The sequence below is a fragment of the Danio aesculapii genome, chromosome 13 (assembly GCF_903798145.1).
Source record: "Danio aesculapii chromosome 13, fDanAes4.1, whole genome shotgun sequence".
NCBI lineage: Eukaryota > Metazoa > Chordata > Actinopteri > Cypriniformes > Danionidae > Danio > Danio aesculapii.
Genome location: NC_079447.1, coordinates 49069323 through 49091704, shown reverse-complemented (window position 1 = coordinate 49091704; position 22382 = coordinate 49069323).

The window sequence follows — 22382 nt, the reverse complement described above, 5'->3', positions numbered from 1 at the left end:
AGCATCATACAGTTGCTGCAGATTTGTCGGCTGCACATCCATGTAGCAAATTTCCCATTCCACAACATCAACACAAAGGTGCTCTATTGGATTGAGATCTGGTGATTGTGGAGGCCATTTGAGTACAGTGAACTCTGAGGTATAAAAAATATCACCGAAGGGCTAATCATTTTGCCTTCAACTGTATGTTGCATGAATGACATGTATGTGTGTGAAATTAAAATATGAACTTGTATGTCATAGTCAACATTCGAAGAGAATCAAAAATGTTTTTCAAAATTGTCCTAGAACAAGAATGGGTGTTGTTCAATAATTTCAGGACAACTTTGATGAAAACTGATGATCTAATTCACATGTTGACTACTGGATGTCGTTTGCATATATTTCCATGTATCAGATGTCCTAAATGAACCTCTCTTGGGACTGTTTAAAATGCTGCCGGAGTTGAATGTAGGCATGCAGCTCTCTTCTCAGCCCATCCTGTTTGCCCTTCTGGCCTTACACAAACACACTTTCTGCTGGAAGTCGCTGTAACCTCAAGTCAATGGGAAAAGAGAATTGATTGTTGGCGTAGCAGTGAGATGTCCAAACAGCAGCGGAGGATCTCCTTCAGTCAGCACATCCATGGACAAACATCACCCAGGAGAGAATGTCTAATTCATTTCACACACAAAAGACACTGACCAATTTGGCCTGGGATGTCACATCATGCCAGAGGTCAGAGGATGAGTTTGGAAAAAAGATCTCCCTGGACCTTAAAGGGATAGTTCACTTAAAAAGGAAAAAGTCCTGTTGATTAACTTTTGTCTTCAAGAGAACATTAAAGACCTTTGAGCTGAATCTGTGGTGATTAATATAATGGCAGTGAATGGTGACTGGTTTTTAGATTCAAAATAAACACATTCGAATGAGTCCAAAGCAATAGCCGTGGCTTCTGATGACACACTGAGGTCTTGCGAAGTGAAACGATCGCTCCGTGTAAGAAACTGAACATTGTTTACAATACTAGTTATGTACATCTCCTGAAGAGAATGTGAGTGGAGTTTGCCATGGCAATTCACTGCGGTACAATGCTATTCTCAATGGTTGCTTAGATGTTGCTAGGTGGTTGCTAGATTGTTTTAAGTGGTTTGCTAGGGTGTTTGAAGTGGTTGTTAGGAGCTTGCTAAGGCTTTGCTAGGTGATTGCTAGGGTGTTCTGAGTGGTTGCTAGGTGGTAGCTAAGACATGACTAGGCAGTTGCAGGAGTGTTCTGAGTGGTTGCTAAAGCGTTACTTAACATTTGCTAATGCATTGCTAGGGTTTTCTGAGTGGTTGTTAGGTGGTTGCCAAGGCATTGCTAGGGAATAGCTAGGGTGTTCTGAGTTGGTTCCATTGTGAATGAGGGTGTATGGGTGTTTCCCAGTACTTGGCTGCAGCTGGAAGGGCATCCGCTGTGTATACCATATGCTGGATAAGTTGGCGGTTCATTCCACTGTGGCGACCCCTGATGAATAAAAGGACTAAGCCGAAGGAAAATGAATGAATATTGTATAAATGTACATACACTAGCGCTTATTGATTAATTAGTATGTAGCAAACTCTGATCTCTATAGCTGATCAGAATGAAACTCAAATTTCGAGAGGACCACGTGCTTGTGATTTACCACAGCCGGTCTCGCATTAGCTAATGACGATCTTCCAATCATATGATTCCTGAGTTACTATAAATAGCCACAGTCTCCAGTCCACATTTATCTTCATCTGGAAGAAATCCCCCTTCCTCCCCATTCTCCTCCTTTACCAGATCGGGCGGCACGGCGGCCCAGTGGTTAGCACCGTTAGACCCACAGCAAGGCCCTGGTCCTGTGTTTCTGTGAGGAGTTTGTATATCCTCCCCATGTCCGTGTGGGTTTCCCCCGGGTTCTCCAGTTTCCTCCCACCATCCAAAGATGTACATAATGCATAACAGATTTAATAAATCAGGCACTGGTCTTGCTCCCTTCTTTTGTCAAGTGGTCCCTTAGCTACTGCAGCCGGGGAGTTTTTGAGATCCACCTGAGCTCAAGCTCCCCTCTCGCTCTGCAAACAGGAGGGAGCCCTGGGCTCGAGGATCCCATGAGCTCAGGGCTTTCTCCCGAGACAGCTGATGATCTATCAAAAGCTAGTTTGGCATGCTAAGTGTGAACTCTTGAAATCATAAGAATTTCAACAAAAGAAAAAGCTTAAAAAGCCAAATATCATGCAGGTCATTCTGGGAGTCAATTCACTGTATATATTAAAGACACTTAAACTTTTAACCAGGGGTCTTTTAACATTTAACTTTTAAAAACAAGAATATTTTACTGTGTATGTAAGCTGACTAAGACAGAGGGAACAGTTTGCTCTTCATATTTTTCCTTTCAACTCCGTGATGATTGTTTGAGCAATGTTCCTCAAACATATCCGACTCTCCATCCTGAAAATAAAATGGTGTGAAATTCAACAAGGCAGATCGAGATTGTGACTCAGTATCTCTCATAGAAACCAAACAACCCGAGGTAAATATGAAGAAGAGATCGACACAAATGTATAATTTACAGATCTCAGATATCTCTATTTATGGACTGGGCTGAAACTGGTGTGGCTGTGAAGTTTAACAAGCTGAACAAAAGTTTATTAGAGGGTAAAATGTGTTGATGTTCAAATGTTTCAAATTTGGTCATCATTTACTCTCCCTTCACTTGTTTCAAACTTGTTTCATTTTTTTTTACTGTAAATTGTATATATTTCCCCATAACATTTGATTTGAATCCAAAGTTAGAGCAGCTTACCTATAGCTAATTTATTCTTTAACAAAACCATTCTACACAAATTAGTTTTACTTTTCTTGCTTTGAGTTTTTGTCTTGTTTCTAATACAAATATTTAAAAGTTCCTAAAACAAAAAGCATTTTTAGATGAGCAAAATGTTTGTTTTCAGAAATATGTCAAAATTCAGTGAGTTTTTCATTTAAACAAGCAAAATACGCTCACCGGCCACATTATTAGGTACAACTGTCCAACTGCTCATTAACGCAAATCTCAGCCAATCACATGGCAGCAATGCATTTAGGCAAGTAGACATGGTCAAGACGATCTGCTGCAGTTCAAACCGAGCATCAGAATGGGGAAGAAAGGTGATTTAATTGACTTTAAAAGTGGCATGGTTGTTGGTGTCAGACGGGCTGGTCTGAGTATTTCAGAAACTGCTGACCTACTGGGATTTTCACACACAACCAACTGTAGGGTTTCCAGAGAATGGTCCAAAAAATAGAAATTTTCCAGTGAGCCGCAGTTCTGTAGGCGCAAATGCCTTGTTGATGCCAGAGGTCAGAGGAGAATGGTCAGACTGGTTTAAGGTTAGAAAGGCAACAGTAACTCAAATAAGCACTCGTTACAACCGAGGTCTGCAGAAGAGCATCTCTGAACGCACAACACGTCCAACCTTAAGGCGGATAGGCTACAGCAGCAGAAGACCACACCGGGTGCCACTCCAGTCAGCTAAGAACAGGAAACTGAGGCTACAATTCACACAGGCTCACCAAAATTGGACAATAGAAGATTAGAAAAACGTTGCCTGGTCTGATGAGTCTCGATTTCTGCTGCCACATTCGGATGGTCGGGTCAGAATTTGGCATCAACAACATGAAAGCATGGATCCATCCTGCCTTGTGTCAATGGTTCAGGCTTGTGGGGGTGGTGTAATGGTGTGGGGGATATTTCTTGGCACACTTTGGGTCTATTGGTACCAATAGAGCATCGTGTCAATGCCACAGCCTACCTGAGTATCGTTGCTGACCATGTCTATCCCTTTATAACCACAGTGTACCTATCTTCTGATGGCTACTTCCAGCAGGATAACTCACCATGTCATAAAGCTCAAATCATCTCAGACTAGTTTCTTGAACATGACAATGAGTTCACTGGACTCAATTGGCCTCCACAGTCAGCAGATCTCAATCCAATAGCACTTTTAGGATGTGGTGGAACGGAAAATTCACATCATGGTTGTGCAGCCGACAAATCTGCAGCAACTGCGTAATGCTATCATGTCAATACAGACCTAAATCTCTGAGGAAATATTTCCAGAACCTTGTTGAATCTATGCCACGAAGGATTGAAGCAGTCCTAAAGGCAAAACGGGGTCCAACCCGGTACTAGACAGGTGTACCTAATAAAGTGGCCGGTGAGTGTAATCTGCTAATGGGGTAAGCAAAGTCACTATTTTCTCTTTGAAATAAGATTATTTTGCTTACTCCATTAGCACATTATTTTGCTTGTTTTTTGTCTTAATTTTGATTTTATTTCAGACAATATTATAACAAGACAATATTTTGTGCTTGTCTAGAAAATTCTAAAATTTTTAGATATTTGGACTAGAAACAAGTGAAAAACTTTAAAAAAAGGCATATTTATTTGCAGTGTACAAGTGTGTTATTGACAGGCTTCGTACAGGTCTGCTAGTGGCTGTCGGTGCTCTGGAGGGCCAGTTTTGCACCCAGTAGACAAAGTGTGTCCTCACCCGGGTGTGCAGTGTTATCGGGTGTGGGCCGGACTGTGTCCCAGGCTCTTTTTGAGAAGTAGCACATCATTAGGAATATTTTAACATCCCTCTGCTTGCTCGCACATATCACTCAAGGTTGGCCATCTTGCAAACCGAGAAAAAGCTGGAATCTTCTTTAGTCATATTAACCTGTAGAAAAACACAAAGCAATATCATCGATCCTCATGATCATCCTCAGTAATACAACTTTACAGTTCTGTCAGTTCTGTTATTTTGTTTGTCTAACATAACATGATATATTTTGGGGGTTAAGGGTCTTTCACTGCAAAAAAATGCTTTCCTTATGTATAGTTTTTGTCTTTATGTCTTGTTTTCAGAAATAATAAGTCAAAATGAAGGGAGTTTTTCCTTAAAACAAGCAAAAATATTATCTAGTGGAGTAAAATACTCTTATTTCAAATCAAAAACAAGATTATTTTGCTTACTTTACAAAGCATATTAGATGCTTTGTCTTCATTGAGGAATTAGAGAAAATTGTTTATGATTTTATCACCAGTAGGATGGATTACTGTATTGGACTCCTCACTGGCAGTCCCAAAAAGACAGTCAGACAGTTGCAGCTCATCTGGCCAGAACCAGAAAATCAGAGCACATCACGCCTGTCCTCAGGTCTTTACACTGGCTCCCAGTTACATTCAGAATAGACTTTAAAGTATTACTACTTGTCTATAAATCACTAAATGGTCTAGGACCTCAATATATTACAGATGTGGTCACTGAATACAAACAGATCTCTCAGATCATAAGGATCAAGTCAGTTAGAAATTCCAAGAGTTCAGTCAAAGCAGGTTAAATCTGCCTTCAGTAACTACTTACTCTAGCACTTAATTCTCTGTACACTAACAGTTATTTTGTATAATTAGCCCTTGTGTGTATTGTCTCTTCTTGTTGAACTGTTAACTGCTTCCTAAATTTCAAGTCGCTTTGGACAAAATTGACTAATGTAAAAGGTCCATGAAGGAGTCAGTAAAACATTGAACTTTAGAATGAGTTATATAAGAGCTATTGTGAAATTCTGCTATAAATTGTTTTTAGTTTGTTGTTGGTCTCTTCACAGATGCCAGTCTCACTAAAAGGGGGGAAAGGGGGTGGAGTGAACACTTTCCAGAGCAAACAGACCTCAGGACAAGACGAAATTGAGCTCATGTTTCCTGAGGTAAGTGTCAAATCACAGCGTCTCTGACCCCAGTAAGCAGAAGGGTGGAAAACAAATACAAAAAAAGCATTTAAAAACTTGCCAATCAGATGTATTTAAAGCGGTCATGAAGTGAGAAATACATTTTTTACTTGAGCCTTTGAAATGTAAGAGATCATCATACTAAAACAATATCCTGTAATTTTCAGAGCTGAAACCACCATTGTAACTGAAATAAAAGCTTTTATAGACATTAGGTCCAAAAAAAAGTCAGATCCTGGAATATACCTATCTATGATGTCATAAGTCGGTTAAAATCTGTGTGAATCAAAATTTGCATTGATTTTTTTGCTAGCAAAAAAAAAAGTTTGTTTTGGTCAATTAAATTCTGATCGGATTCTGTGTGGACCTGGTCATAGGCTATAATTTCTGTGAAGCACTTCACGTTTATGTTTTTACTGGTATTGTGATTATTTAATAATATTAGAAAAACATTTACTGTAGAATATGGTCTCTTACTCCCATCTTTACCATCAAAATTTACAAGTATTTTAAGTTTAAATGGTCCAAACCTTAACTACTGAGAGATTTGCAGTTGCTGTCTGGTCTTTCCACATCTTTCTACACCTCCCTTTCTTAATGTGTTTATTATGTGTTAATTTCTCTGTGTAATTTCATTTTATTACATATAACTTGATTTTTAAACTAATTAGTATGGATTTATATTAAACTGAAGAATAATTTTTAGGTTTCCTTGCTATGTTGAAACTGGTGTTAAATTAGTTGACTGCAAGATATTGTCAGAGGTTAGACGCCATGAGGAGGACAACAAGTAAGAGCAGTGAATCTGGGTTGAGAATCGAACCTGTAGAAAGACACAAACAGTTCATTTTTTTTCCTCGCACCTTCCTGTTAGAGAGGACATGCAAACAGAGCTTGGGTTTGGAGGAGGGAGCGGGGATGGTAAACACTGGGTAGAACCTGAAGTCAGGGGGTATTACTGCATCACACAAGAAAACACTGTCAGATCCACCTGGGAAAAAGTTCCAAGGCATCAATCACATGGACAGACACTGTGTGCATGTGGGAGAAAGATATACCCCTTTAGAAGATGTCCAAACATCGCTCACTTACACTTGCATGAGAAAAATGTTTCAGTTTTTAGTCATATTAGCCTTTGAGCTGAATACTTTTGTAACGCAGGGAGTGACAGAAACAACTGAGGTTAGGATCCACGTGCAGGTTTATTCGTTGTTAGAGAAGCGATGGTCAACACAGGTGCAAACAGATGTATATAGGCAGTCCAGAATCGTAGTCAAAACACAGGCGAGAGGTCGAAAGGCGGGCGGCAGACAAGGATAACTAAATAAACAAGGCTAGGGTAAATACACAGAGAAACAAGACAAAGGGAAACGCGTTGTAATGTCACTATACAGTTTAACAAGACTCGGCAAAGGCATGGAGTGAGTGAGATGTATAAATAGTGTGTGTAATCAGTCTTGGAAGTTGCAACAGCTGTGGGAGTCTAATCAATGGAAATGGGGAAGCATGTGTGTGTGTGTGAACAGAGAGCATGTATGAATATGTAGTCCCAAAATGGCGGATTTGTAGTCCTTGTGCAAACCAGCGATCAAGGGAGTTACAAATCGCTGGTGAACGTGACAGAGCCCCCCCTCTAGGAAGCGGATACCAGACGCTCCTAACAGTTCAGGCGGGAGGTGGAGCGGAGGCGGAACAGGGGGAGGGATGGAGGGCCAGGACCATGTAGAGGAGGAGGGCCTGGAGCATGGAGCTGAGGAGGCCCTGGATCATGGAGCTGCGGAGGGCCTGGAGAGTGGAGCTGCGGAGGGCCTGGAGAGTGGAGCTGCGGAGGGCCTGGAGAGTGGAGCTGCGGAGGGCCTGGAGAGTGGAGCTGCGGAGGGCCTGGAGAGTGGAGCTGCGGAGGGCCTGGAGAGTGGAGCTGCGGAGGGCCTGGAGAGTGGAGCTGCGGAGGGCCTGGAGAGTGGAGCTGCGGAGGGCCTGGAGAGTGGAGCTGCGGAGGGCCTGGAGAGTGGAGCTGCGGAGGGCCTGGAGAGTGGAGCTGCGGAGGGCCTGGAGCATGGAGCTGAGGAAGGCCTGGAGAGTGAAGCTGCGGAATGCCTGGGGCACAGAGCTGCGGAGGGCCTGGAGAGTGGAGCTGCGGAGGGCCTGGAGAGTGGAGCTGCGGAGGGCCTGGAGAGTGAAGCTGAGGAGGGCCTGGAGCATGGAGCTGAGGAGGGCCTGGAGAGTGAAGCTGCGGAATGCCTGGGGCACAGAGCTGCGGAGGGTCTGGGGCATGGAGCTGCAGAGAGCCTGGAGCCTTACTTTCAGCAAACATCGGCGGGTCATATGAACCTGGTGGCCATTCAGGAAGCTTAGGCGGCGGCCATTCAGGAAGTGCAGGCGACGGCCATTCAGAAAGCTCAGGCGGCGGTGGCAACCATTCAGGAAACTCAGGCGTCAGCGACCATTCATGGAGCTCAGGCGGCGGCCATTCAGGAAGCTCAGGCGGAGGCGGCGGCGGCCATTCAGAAAGCTCAGGCGGTGGCGGCGGCCATTCAGGAGGCTCAGGCGGCGGCCATTCAGGAAGCTCAGGCGGTGGCGGCCATTCAGAGAGCTCAGGCGTCGGCCGCCATTCAGGGAGCTCAGGCGTCGGCGGCGGCCATTCAGGAAACTCAGGCGGCAGCCATTCAGGAAGCGCAGGCGGCGGCCATTCAGGAAGCTCAGGCGACGACCATTCAGGAAGCTCAGGCGGCAGCGGCCATTCAAGAAGTTCAGGCGGCGGTGGCAGCCATTCAGGAAACTCAGGCGGCGGTGGCAGCCATTCAGGAAGCTCAGGCGGCGGCGGCGGCCATTCAGGAAGCTCAGGCGGCAGCCATTCAGGAAGCGCAGGCGGCGGCCATTCAGGAAGCTCAGGCGGCAGCGGCCATTCAAGAAGTTCAGGCGGCGGTGGCAGCCATTCAGGAAACTCAGGCGGCGGTGGCAGCCATTCAAGAAGCTCAGGCAGCGGTCGCGGCCATTCAGAAAGCTCGGGCGGCGGCCATTCAGAGAACTCAGGCGGCGGCAGCAGCTCTGGCAGCAGTGGCGGCTGTGGCTCAGGCAGTGGCACTGGCGGTAGTGGCTCTGGCAGCTCTGGTGGCGGCAGTGGCTCTGGCAGTGGCACTGGCGGTAGTGGCTCTGGCAGTTCTGGCGGCAGTGGCTCTGGCAGTACTGGCGGCAGTGGCTCTGGCAGTACTGGCGGCAGTGGCTCTGGCAGTACTGGCGGCAGTGGCTCTGGCAGTACTGGCGGCAGTGGCTCTGGCAGTGACTGAGTGTCTGCCAGCTCTGGAGAATTTGGCAGCTTTGGCAGTGACTGAGGATCTGGCAGCTCTGGAGGATCTGGCAGCTCTGGAGGATCTGGCAGCTCTGGAGGATCTGGCAGCTCTGGAGAATTTGGCAGCTCTGGCAGTGACTGAGGATCTGGGAGCTCTGGAGGATCTGGCAGCTCTGGTAGTACTGGTGGCAGTGGCTCTGGCAGTGGTTCTGGCAGCTCTGGTAGCAGTGGCTCAGGCAGTGGCTCTGGCAGTAGTGGCTCTGGCGATGGTTTTTCAGGAACTGGAACTATGGCAGGAACAAAGGCAGGAACAGACTCGGAACAGGAAACCATCTTGTGAGCCGGAGAACTGGAAGCAGCCATCTTGTGAGCTGGAGGACTAGAAGCGGCCATCTTGTGAGCTGGAGGACTGAAAGCGGCCATCTTGTGAGCTGGAGGACTAGAAGCGGCCATCTTGTGAGCTGGAGGACTAGAAGCGGCCATCTTGTGAGCTGGAGGACTAGAAGCGGCCATCTTGTGAGCTGGAGGACTGGAAGCGGCCATTTTGTGAGCTGGGGAACAGGAAGCGGCCATCTTGTGAGCAGGAGACAGGAGTATGGGTGTTGCCAGCATAATGGAGCTAATGGGTTGAGCAGCAAGCCCCATTGTTGGTGGGTCTTGCGGTCCTTTGCCCCCCCCAAAAAAATATTTAGGGGTCTCCTCCACCTCGCCCACGGTGAAGGGGGACCCACTTAGTTGTAGTGCAGTATCAATGTAATTTTCTAAAGTCCCATGGGGTTCATGCAAAGGCATAGTGGAATACAGGGGCTCAGAAAGTCCTCCACGGAAGAAAATCATCAAACACAACTCACTCATAGATGTTAGGTGTGCCAGTTCGATGAATTCCTCCACGTACTCCTCAATAGACCGGGCTTCCTGACGAAGACGCATTATTGCAATACCCGCTGGATCCATGTTTGGCCGAGTCTTCTGTAACGCAGGGAGTGACAGAAACAACTGAGGTTAGGATCCACGTGCAGGTTTATTCGTTGTTAGAGAAGCGATGGTCAACACAGGTGCAAACAGATGTATATAGGCAGTCCAGAATCGTAGTCAAAACACAGGCGAGAGGTCGAAAGGCGGGCGGCAGACAAGGATAACTAAATAAACAAGGCTAGGGTAAATACACAGAGAAACAAGACAAAGGGAAACGCGTTGTAATGTCACTATACAGTTTAACAAGACTCGGCAAAGGCATGGAGTGAGTGAGATGTATAAATAGTGTGTGTAATCAGTCTTGGAAGTTGCAACAGCTGTGGGAGTCTAATCAATGGAAATGGGGAAGCATGTGTGTGTGTGTGAACAGAGAGCATGTATGAATATGTAGTCCCAAAATGGCGGATTTGTAGTCCTTGTGCAAACCAGCGATCAAGGGAGTTACAAATCGCTGGTGAACGTGACAACTTTGTTGTATTAAAAAACATTTATCTTTTTAAGGGAAACTTATGTATCAAATACCATAATAGGGAGACACAAGAATTCATTTCAAGCTAGATTCAAATGTGTGTCTGACATGAACATATGTTAAACATTGCACAGCTACACATAAAACAACACTATACACTACCTGACAAAAGTCTTGTCATCTATCCAAGTTTTAGGAACAACAATAAGAACTTGACTTCTAGTTGATTATTTGGTATCAGAAGTGGCTCATATAAAAAAGGCCTCTAGATTACGCTTATTTTACCTAAATAAAACATAATCATGCCTTGATTATTAATGATTTCATTAGGACAGTAAGGTCTGACTTTACTTAGACTAAAGTCTTGTCACTAAACAGAAATAATGTCCAGTATAGAATATAAAGTCATGCTGCAGTGGAAACAGAATGAATATTGTGTCTGACTCCATCATGAGCTTGGAGGACTGCATCCATACATCTCTGCAATGACTCAAGTCACTGATTAATAAAGTCATCTGGAATGGCAAAGAAAGCGTTCTTGCAGGACACCCAGAATTCATCAAGATTCTTTGGATTCATCTTCATTGCCTCCTCCTTCATCTCACCCTAGACATGCTCAATAATGTTCATGTCTGGTGATTGGGCTGGCCAATCCTGGAGCACCTTGACCTTCTTTGCTTTCTGGAACTTTGATGTGGAGGCTGAAGTATGAGGAGAGCTATCCTACTGAAGAATTCGCCCTCTCCTGTGGTTTGTAATGTAATGGGCAGCACAAATGTCCTGATACCTCAGGCTGTTGATGTTGTCATCCACTCTGCAGATCTCCGCATGCCCCCATACTGAATGTAACCCCAAACAATAATTTTTCCTTCACCGAACTTGACTAATTTCTGTGAGAATCTTGGCTCCAATTTAGAGAAACTAAACTAGACACAGGTGAGCAGCATACTTTTACTCTACTATTAACTATTTTTGACTTATATTGTTTTATAGTTGATTGGCTAAGTAGAAATATCAATACGTTGATTCCCGTCCAATCAAATCGCATATAGAATAATTACATCATACAGAACAACCTTATGACACAGGTGCTTTATAAATGCAGCAAACGTGTACAGTTTGAAGGCATTAGAAGTTTCCAAGAAGATGCAAAATCATTACACGCGATGGGTGAGAGACTGTATAGGTCATAGGTTTCAAACTGGATTCCTGGAGAGCCGCAGCTCTGCAGTTTTTCTCCAACACTAATCAAACACAGCTGATCCAAATAAGCAAGGTGTTCAAGACTAGACTATTAAGCAGGTGTGAGTCGGAGGTGGTTGGAGCTAAACTGTGCAGAGCTGCGGCCCTCCAGGAATTGAGTTTGAGATCAATGGTTTAGATGATGATGGAGATGTTGAGCGTATGAGAACTGAAATCACCAAATGGTTAAATTAATCCCTTAATTCCCTACAGAATGTTACGTTTTCACACACACACATGCACAGATTTCATGTCACTAGTCTTGAGTGCTTTTGAAAGGCTACTTTTTACTCATACACAGATACTTTTACTCTACCTACGCTAGATTTTTGGCCAAATAATGGTACTTTTACTTCAGTCTGATTTTCCACCACTGATATAATTCGAGCAAACAGCAAGAGTCATTTTTTGGAATGTGTTTTGATTGTGTTGAGCTCATGATACGGCCACCATATCATTCATAGCATGACGTGTGATAATAAGCGCCTGCATCAACAGTTCAGCTCTCCCAGATGGCTCTCTCGCTCGCGTCCTGTCACCTCAGGGTGTGAACCAACACACTGTGAAGACTGTGAGGTGAACAGAGCAACCGCGAGAGATCAAACTAATTCTGTCACCTCTGTGTTCTGACTGATGCGTCCCACTGACATGATCCAACCCATGGAAGTGACACATAATCACCAGTGAAGGAATACACAAAACACATTTCACTCCCTAATTTAGCGTAATGCTGGGAGTTTGGTCACTGTTCATTTGTTTAATGAATTTGTTTACTCATTTTCCTTCAGCTTAGTCCCCGATTCAGGGTTCATACGGTCATGGAAAACCTGGAAAAGTGATGAAATTTTGACATGGCATTTTTCAGGCCTCGAAAAGTTTTGGAAAAACAAAAAAACCCACAAAGTTTTGGAAAAGTCATGGAAATTAGTTATAAATATCTGTATTCTTGAATTCGGGCTGCATGATAATGAAAAAATCTGACATTACAGGCAAATGTAATGACATGACATACATGTAAATACAATTTGACCAGATGATTTAACATGTTTATTTGGATTGATTGGGGGGATTTTGTAGAGGAGTGAATCTCGAATAATATACAACAAATAAATTACAAGCATAGATAAATAAAATTGACAAAATTGAATGATAGTTTTCAGTTATTCACTATTCAGGTACAGATATTGAATAATCAACACTGTATACACTGTAAAAAATGGTCGTGACTTACTGTAAAAACAGTAAAAATGCGACAGTAAAAATCCGTAAATCTGCGGTCACACTTGACTTTTCTACCCATAGACTTCCATTCATACGCACGCGAATGCGTCAGACCGGAAACGCAATGTTATGCGTCATGTTTCGCAGGTTGCTGCGGTGCAAAGTTCAAGCATGGTAAACTCTGACCTGCGAAATCGCATCACTTGACTGCGTGAGACCAATCGAGGATCAAAACAAGACCTCTCTAGACAGAAATTTAAAACATGGAGCAATCGCTCGCTTTTTTTAATGTCTAATCATCTTGTTTAATCCCGCCCCTTTTCGCAGTGCAGTACGACAGAATTTCGCACACACAAAGCCCAGTGTGACCGCAGCTTCACAGTATGTTTAACAGTATGCTTCATTAATATATACGGCGAATAACCGTAAATTGACTTACCCAGAATTCCCTGCATGGCACATCACTTTTTATGCATTTTGTTGACATTACTATACATCCTTTTAGTTGTTTCCTCATCGGTGATGTACATTAGAGATTATGTTACTTCTAATGCTGCTAAACAATGTTTATTTCATGACTTTAATTTTATGCGTGTTACCATACTGGTGTTTAGTAGCTATATGAATGACACTGAGCACCTTCTATACACTTATGGGAAAAGTTGTTTGTAATGAGCACTGGTTCATTATGTAATTTTCTCATCACCACCTGCATATAGTGTTAACATGTCTATCTGTGTAACAAATGATGTGATGCGCAGATGTTGGTAATTCAAAATACAGACAAATAACCTCTATAAATTAAAAAAATACAGTAGTTTACAGTAAAAAAGAGAGAAATTACTTTTACGGTTTGTACCGTATTTTTAACAGTAAAATACTGGCAACCACAGCTGCCAGTTTTTTACCGTAAATTTTACGGATTTATTTTTTTACAGTGTAGTCTTCATCGTATATTATTTAATCTTTATTAAAGTTACAAAAAATGTATTTTGGCCGTATGTTTTAAACTGTTTACAGAAATGTTCACAGTCACTGGTCCTAAAGGGACAGTTTACTCCAATATTGAAATGTACTCACTATTTACTCATTCTCCACTTGTTTCAATACTATAGGAGTTATTAAATTGTCTTCTTTTTGTGTTCTATAAGTGTAGGTAATGAAAATGGTAAGTAATTTTTAGGTGAACTATCTCTTTAAAAACGAATTCAGCCCAACATTGCATATCCTGCGAATTGACTTTTGTGGATGCACACATTGCGATATCGATGCTGAAACGATATATCGTGCAGCCCTACCTTGATTATAGGTTAGTTGTCTTTACTTCTTTTCTGTCCTTGGCCAAAAACTTGCTCCCACATTGTTAGTGCTGTGTAAGCATTATCAAAATCAATGTAAAAACAAATATAAAATAGATTGTTGCGTGTTCTATGATATGCTGTAATAAATATGAACGTGCATTGTTTTTCTTATTATTTACCATGTACACGTAGACATTACATGAATCAATAGGTCATGCAAATTTATGAGAAAGTTCTAGTCTTGGAAAAGTCATGTAATTTTAGTAGTATAAATGCGCATGAACCCTGCTGATTTATCAGGGGTCACCACAGCTGAATGAATCGCCAACTACTCTGGCATATGTTTTGCGCAGCGCATGCTCTTCCTGTCGCAATTCTGGGAGAATCATTGCTTTTTAACCATGAAAAAAATGTCTGAATCATCAAACCTGGGTAAACTTATCAAAATGATGGGCTATATATTACGATCCTTGTTGAGAAAGTATTTTTTTTCTCGAATAGAAGAAAACTATAGATCAAGAAAGACCAATTTATATTGTGTTATATATTGTAATACAGGGGTCACCAAACTTGTTCCTGGAGGGCCGGTGTCCTGCAGATTTTAGCTCCAACCCTAATCAAACACACCTGAACAAGCTAATCAAGGTCTTACTTGGTATACTTGAAACATCCAGGCAGGTGTCTTGAAGCAAGTTGGAGCTAAATCCTGCAGGGACACCGGCCCTCCAGGAGCGAGATTGGTGACCCCTGTTGTAATACATCGTTTCAGCATTGATATTGCAATGTGCGCATTTGCAATATTCACATTTGGGATTATAGAAGCCACAGTTCAGAACACAAGATTTATGCATTAGTTGTGAAGTTTACCCTTAATAAAGTGAAAGAATAAATGTGTTTTTAAGGCCTTGATTATAACAATTCTAGCTAATTTAAACCATTTGGGGACAAGAAATGAAAAAGTTTATAACTTTAACAAAAGTTTATTGTATTTAATTAATAAAACAGGCAAGACTATACAGTATATATTCAGTTTCTGTATCTGAATACTGTTAAACTCCTGGACAACCATAAAGCACTGTTTATTTCATTTGTATCTTGTTTTTCTGTTGTATTAATTTATGCTTTTAATTTGTTTATTAAAAAGGTCTTGGCTGTGTCAGTTGGCGTTTCTGTGTGGAGTTTGCATGTTCTCTCAGTGTTGGCGTGGGTGTCCTCCGGGTGCTCCGGTTTCCCCCACAGTCCAAACACATGCGGTACAGGCGAATTGAATAAACTAAATTGTCCGTAGTGTATGAGTGTGTGTGTGAGTATGTGTGTTCATTCTGCTGTGGCGACCTCTGAAATAGAGACTAAGCCGAAAGAAAATGAATGAATGATTTGCTGTTGTCCAAAATTCTCGATTTTTATCTCTACAGATCTTTACTCGGGAGGTCAAAGTTCCTAAATTTACCACTCTGCAGTCTACCTTTCTAGAAGAAGTCAACCCCAGTATGCATCTAAAGGTATCTGTAGAACATTTTTTGCACATTTTATCATTAATTCATTTATTAGAGACTTTTATCCAAAAGTCTTAAAGAGGACCTAGTATGCCCCTTTCTGCAAGTATCTGATGTTCCTAGAGTGTGTATGTGAAGTTTCAGTTCAAAATACCCTACAAATACTTAACTGTGAAGAACAGTAGTAGAAGGTAGTCTGTGGTGAACAGGGCAGGAGTGGGACTCCTTTACAGCCCTGGAGTTTCAAGCCTTACACTGAAAAAAATTATTCAAAGATGATTCCTTGGATTTACTCAATTTTTTACGTTAAGTGGTTGTAAACTATTTATTTGGGCTGAATTTAAACAAACAAATAAAGTTGAACATTGCTAAATTTAATTTGTTTGTTTAAATTCAACACAAATAAATTGTTTGCAACAGTTTTGCATGCAACACTTTTTTCGGTGTAGACCGGCCCACCTCCGTTTACGACTGACTGTATTAAAATAACGTCATTTCCAATTCAGTTTATAATGACACTATCACGTCTTTTTTAAAGGAAACGGATATGAGAACATTAAAGGGTCGCTAAATCTCCAACAGTATTCTTCAAAACATCACAATGTCCTTTCCTGCATCTATATATTCTGTGCAAAATTCTTTAGAGATATCCAGTCCTTTGTAAAGGTGGTCAAAAAATAAATAAATAAATAAAATATTTACACCTACATAAGTAACCCAAACAGTATTATATGTCTTAACACTAAAAATGAAAAAATAAAAATATTAGGGGAGATTTGAACTCCGGTCGGCAGCGTCATAATGCAACATGCAGACCACTGGATAATAGCCTAATGTCCCTCTCCTCTTTTTAGACTTCTGATCATCCAGCCTGATCTCACGAGAAAGCGTAAGTATTTTACATGTTGTGAGTTTAGTGGCTAATTCGTATGAATTCGTACGAGTTCAGTTGTACGAAATTGTACGATTTTAAAAAGGAGGCGTGGCACCTAACCCCACCCCTAAACCCAACCGTCATTGGGGGATGAGTAAATCCAACACAATCTCACGGCAATTCGTAACTTTTTTTTTAGTGGCTAATTCGTACGAATTCGTACGATCTAATTCGTACAATTTAGTACGATTTGCTCATCCTCCAATGACGGTTGGGTTTAGGGGCGGGGTTAGGTGCCACGCCTCCTTTTAAAAATCGTACAATTTCGTACGACTGAACTCGTACGAATTCATACGAATTAGCCACTAAACTGTCAAAACGTAAAATACTTATGTTTTCTCGTGAGATCAGGCCGGTAAATCTTACTAAAATGTACGAATTAGATCGTTCGAATTCATACGAATTAGCCACTAAATCAAAAAGTTACGAATTGCCGTGAGATTGTGTTGGATCATCTGATTTTCATTGAGCAGGTGTATTAGCCATTAATAATAATTATTCGAATTCTTATAGTCACTAAGGTGCCGCTGTTTGCGGTCGAATGATAGTTATGTCATAATCAACCTGCAGGCTGCATTTAGCTCACGGGGCTGCCAGAAAATAAATAAAAAGAGCAGAGCTGCGGTAAAATAATGAATAAAAAGAGTGAGGCTATGGTCAAATAAATAAATAAATAAAAAAAGTGTGACTGCTGAGAGTGCAAGCAATTAGGGACACCGGCCCTCGCGGCCAAAAAACAGAGCGGCCCACCAGGAATTCTCCCGGTCCTCCCGATTAGCCAATCCGGGCCTGGTGGGGAATACAGTGTTCATTTGTGCATCTTAAAGCTCAACATTTAATGCCTGTTAGGAGCTGACAATATACTTGGCTGTACTAGGCTGCTTCTCACTCAGGGCTGTTTATGCTAATGAGGGTGTCACTAACTGGCAGAGCTTTCTCCCTCTCATGGCATCTGCAAAAGGAGAATGTCAATCAAAGTGCTTCTGAAGGTTGTTTTTATCAAGTGTGATTATAAAAAATAGAGTTAATTAATTTTTACCATTAGAGACCATGGGCGACATGGTGGCTCAGTGGTTAGCACTGAGCACAGCAAGAATGTCGCTGGTTTGAGTCCCGGCTGGATCAGTTGGCATTTCTGTGCAAAGTTTGCATGTTCTTCTCATGTTGTGGGTTTCCTCCGGGTGCTCCGGTTTCCCCCACAGTCCAAACCAACACAATCTCACGGCAATTCGTAACTTTTTGATTTAGTAGCTAATTCGTTCGAACTCGTATGATCTAATTTGTACAATTTAGTACGATTTGCTCATCCCTCAATGACGATTGGGTTTAGGTGTGGGGTTAGGTGCCATGCCTCCTTTTTAAAATCGTACAATTTCGTACGACTGAACTGAATTAGCCACTAAACTGACAAAACGTAAAATACTTACGTTTTCTCGTGAGATCAAGCTAGTCCAAACACATGTGCTATAGGTGAATTAAAAAACTAAATTGGCTGTAGTGTATGAATGTATGTGTGAATGAGTGTGTATGGGTGTTTCCCAGTACTAGGTTGCAGCTGGAAGGCCATCCGCTGCGTAAAACATGCTGGATAAGTTGGCGTTTCATTCCGCTGCAGAAAACTCTGATGAATAAAGGGACTAAGCCAAAGATGAATCAATGAGACCATATTCACACTGTTGTATAATAGGTCCCCTTTAAATGGGAATCAACCTTACCTACCAGTTACATTCACGTGTCTGTATATTGTGTTAATGAAATGAACTTTGGGTGAATCTGTGAGTTCAAACATTTGATGTGGTTGAGTTTTTTGCCATTATTTCTTCTTTGTTTTCATCTTGACAGATGAGCAATGTGCTACCAATCAAGTCAAAGACCATTGACATCATGCAGAAAATGAGATTAATGCACAGCCTCTCACTCTCTTACATGGCTGACACCCAGAGGTGAGACTTTTACACTTTAGAGATCCCATTTAAATGCAGTGTTGGCTGTAAATAGTTACACACTAACTGGTACTTGTAACTACAGTACTCCCGCTGAAAAAGTAAAGTATATGGGATTACTTTGAATTTTTTGGTCACTTAATTACAGTTACTTATAATATACTTGTTTAAATACTGTACATAAAATCAGTAGTAATTCAGAGAAGCAGTGCAATTGTATTTTTCTTTCTTATACAAATATATTTAGCAGGATATTTCCATTTTTCTACTAAAGAAGACTAAATTTATCAAATCAATTCCAGATGCTCAAAGGTGCTGTATGTAAGCATAAACATATCATAATATGTTTGCAGATATGTAGGAAACATGCCAAGTGAACATTATTGTTTATTTGAAAAAACAGTGCTGAAGTCAGATATTCTGCTTTGAAAATGTGCGTTACGTGCCGAAACGGCTGTCTTTGTTTTGGTCATTTAATTCGCCCAATGCCAGGTTAGCCAATTCTATTTCAGCACCTTGGGTTGCCTTGCTGGAAGACAGTGTATTTCAGTCATGAAGGCTCTCAAAGCATGCGTCCGTGACCAAAATGTGACCTCTGGTGGACAGTAGCAGACTCCGAAATAGAATGCAGATTCAGAGTTCCACATGAGGTGGTTATTGATTAGCAAATAATATAAATATTGCGAACGTAAACTTTAGATGAGCAGGCTACATTGGAACCCTGTGTCCTAACAACACGCTACGTGACGAGATACGCAGTGATGAGCAATTTGGCTGTTTGCACCAGACGAAACATGACAGAAATGTAAATACAGCCATTCAGAAGCACAGAATAGGGCACTCACTGCACTCCAACGAAATGGTAAGGTTTATAATCTAATTAATACATATTAAACCTCTTTAACATTATTAAATACACATGCTGAATCCCTGATATGTGTTGGTTTACACTGAGTCACAGATCTAAAGTTCAATTTCAAACAGTTTATTTTATTTTCCAGATCTGAGGTGAACTATCTGCTGCTGCTTTCAGTAGTATGGCAATAAATGTCATGTAAAATGGCATTCAAACTCACATTATTAGCATTAAACACTGAATAAAGCACATGAGGTGTACCTGAGGTGATCATTGTCAGTTTTCTGTTGTTCACCTGTGAGAAATAGATGTTGTTTCTAATATATTAATTTGAGGTGTTGGTTAGGACAAACACTCCTTTTAATATGGAAAATATTCCTTCTATCGCGTGCCAGTGCTTTTATATAGAACACGACTTAAATCAGCCTTTAATCAGTGCTTAGACTCCATCAGTCAGGCACACTGCTATTGGTTGTCAATCTGGCAACCTGTGCTTAAATGTGTTTTGATCCAGGAAAACAATACTTAGTTCAACCACTGGGTGTCAAACTTACATAGTGCATCTTTAAGATTAAAAATGAATTGATAAATTAGTTCATAACAATATAAGGTATAAATTCAGATAAATTCAGTTTTGTTATTCAGATATTTTGCATAATTACATTTTTCAACTTTGAAAAGATTCAATAGTACATACCTCAGAAAGAAGGAAATGTTTTAGAAAATATGTATATGCAATATGGAGTCACTGATTTGAAACATTTTGAGTTTTGGTAAATTTGTTGTTTAAAATATAAGTGTGCATTTTTAAGCAAAACTTAAAGGTTCTGTTTGACTGAAGTTTGAAGATCTTGGAGTTCTTTGAATTTATGTGGATTTTAGTATTGAGTCAAGTAATTAAATTACTTATTGAGTAACTTATTAAGTTACTTTTCAGGCAAAGTAAATAGAAAAGATATTTAAGTGAAATTTTAATGATACAATAAGTAATTAAATGCTTTTTTGAAGTAATTTACCCAACACTTTACGTGCATAGAAATTTCAATCTGATTTTAGCTTCTTCTGTTCTTATGTGAGAAGATTTATGGCAAAAACTGGACTCAGCTCACATGCCACAGATGGATTCAGCATCAGAGAATTGGTTAGTTATGCACAAACATTCTCAGCATTACAAACTTCCTGATCAACAAAGTAATTCATTCAATATGTCTTTGTGAATCTTAAAGAGGATTTTAGACTGTGTTTAATCTAGTGAAATATCTAGCGATGATTTATCCAGACTAAAGATAAGAAAAAAATACTGTGTATTTCAATATTTACACAATTTTTTGGGGGGAAATAGGCTCATTTTACAAGTCCCCTTGAGTTAAACACCTCTATTCAGCCAATATCTGGGGCGGTGAAAGCACTTTTTGCTTAGCATAAATCATTGAATCGGATTAGACCAGGGGCGGACTGGCCATAGGGAGCACCGGTGGCCTGACGATGTATCTGGCCTGCCACCGTGATTCTGGCCTGCCGTCTCCCCAAATCACCCCCCCCCCCCCCCTGAGCAATGTCGTGCTTAGCATCTCACTCAAAACAGTAAAAAAAAAAGAAGTCAAAATTACAATAATTTTTAAAAATATTTTCGAGCAAGATGCTAATGGTCTAATCTAATTCAATGAATTATGCTAAGCTAAGCTAAAAGTGCTCTTACCAGAACCGGAGATTGGCTGAATGGATTAAAAAATGGTAAAACTCAACTGTTTAACTCCTAGGGGACTTGTAAAATATTGGACTGTTTCAATTTACTATGATCTTCTATGTGAAGCTGCTTTGACACAGTCTACATCAGGGGTCACCAATCTCGGTCCTGGAGGGCTGGTGTCCCTGCAGAGTTTAGCTCCAACTTGCCTTAACACACCTGCCTGGATGTTTCAAGTATACCTAGTAAGACCTTGATTAGCTTGTTCAGGTGTGTTTGATTAGAGTTGGAGCTAAAATCTGTAGGGCACCGGCCCTCCAGGAACAAGATTGGTGACCCCTGGTCTACATTGTAAAAGCGCTATACAAATAAAGGTGAATTGAATTGAATTGAATTAAAATAAGCCTATTTCCAAGGAAATTATACATTTTTATGTGCAACTGTTGACAAACTATTTATTTTGAGTCACCTATTATAACTTGCTTTTTAGCTCATTAATTATTTGTAATTTTCCATGTTTTGATGAGATGGAGCATGAGTGTTCTCACAAAGTCCAGACTCAGAAATCCAGATGTCCTGCGAAGCCTGACCCTAAAAAGGCTTCATCTGAAAGCCTAGAATCCGTCATTGAAAACCCAAATACACATTTCACACAAAGGTCAGGAAATGCAATAAACGAAGAGTGTTACGGCATGTCTGTCAGTTCACTTTCAAACTGTGAAACTGTTCATTCTTGCATGTAGTGTCCAGCCAGAAGAGAAAAGCATAGAAGATTCACCATCTAGTTCTGCTGAATGTTCTCCATCATCATTTACAGATCATGTACCGCCACTCTGTATAGCTGACATCCGTGCTGCTCATTGTTTTGAGGTAGTGTGTTTTATACCTGTTCTAAACATATACCACAATATAACAATAATACAACACATTTCAGTTCACTACAATTTACTTTGTTTCAGGAAGGACAATGTGACATGAAGATGTGGACAAATTATACGCAGAGCACTACTGGTGTTGATCTGTTATTTTAGATTTCAGGTCCAGGATGCTCCCACATGTTAAAAATACTATAGTAAAATCTAGTAAATATCATAGTGTTTTTGAACCATATAATACTAGTAAAGTAAGACTAAAGTGTCTATATTATAGATTTTACAACTCTGTGTTAATGAATGCTACAGTTGTCAACTGATAAACTGTATAATACTGTAGTAAACTGTAGTTTTTACT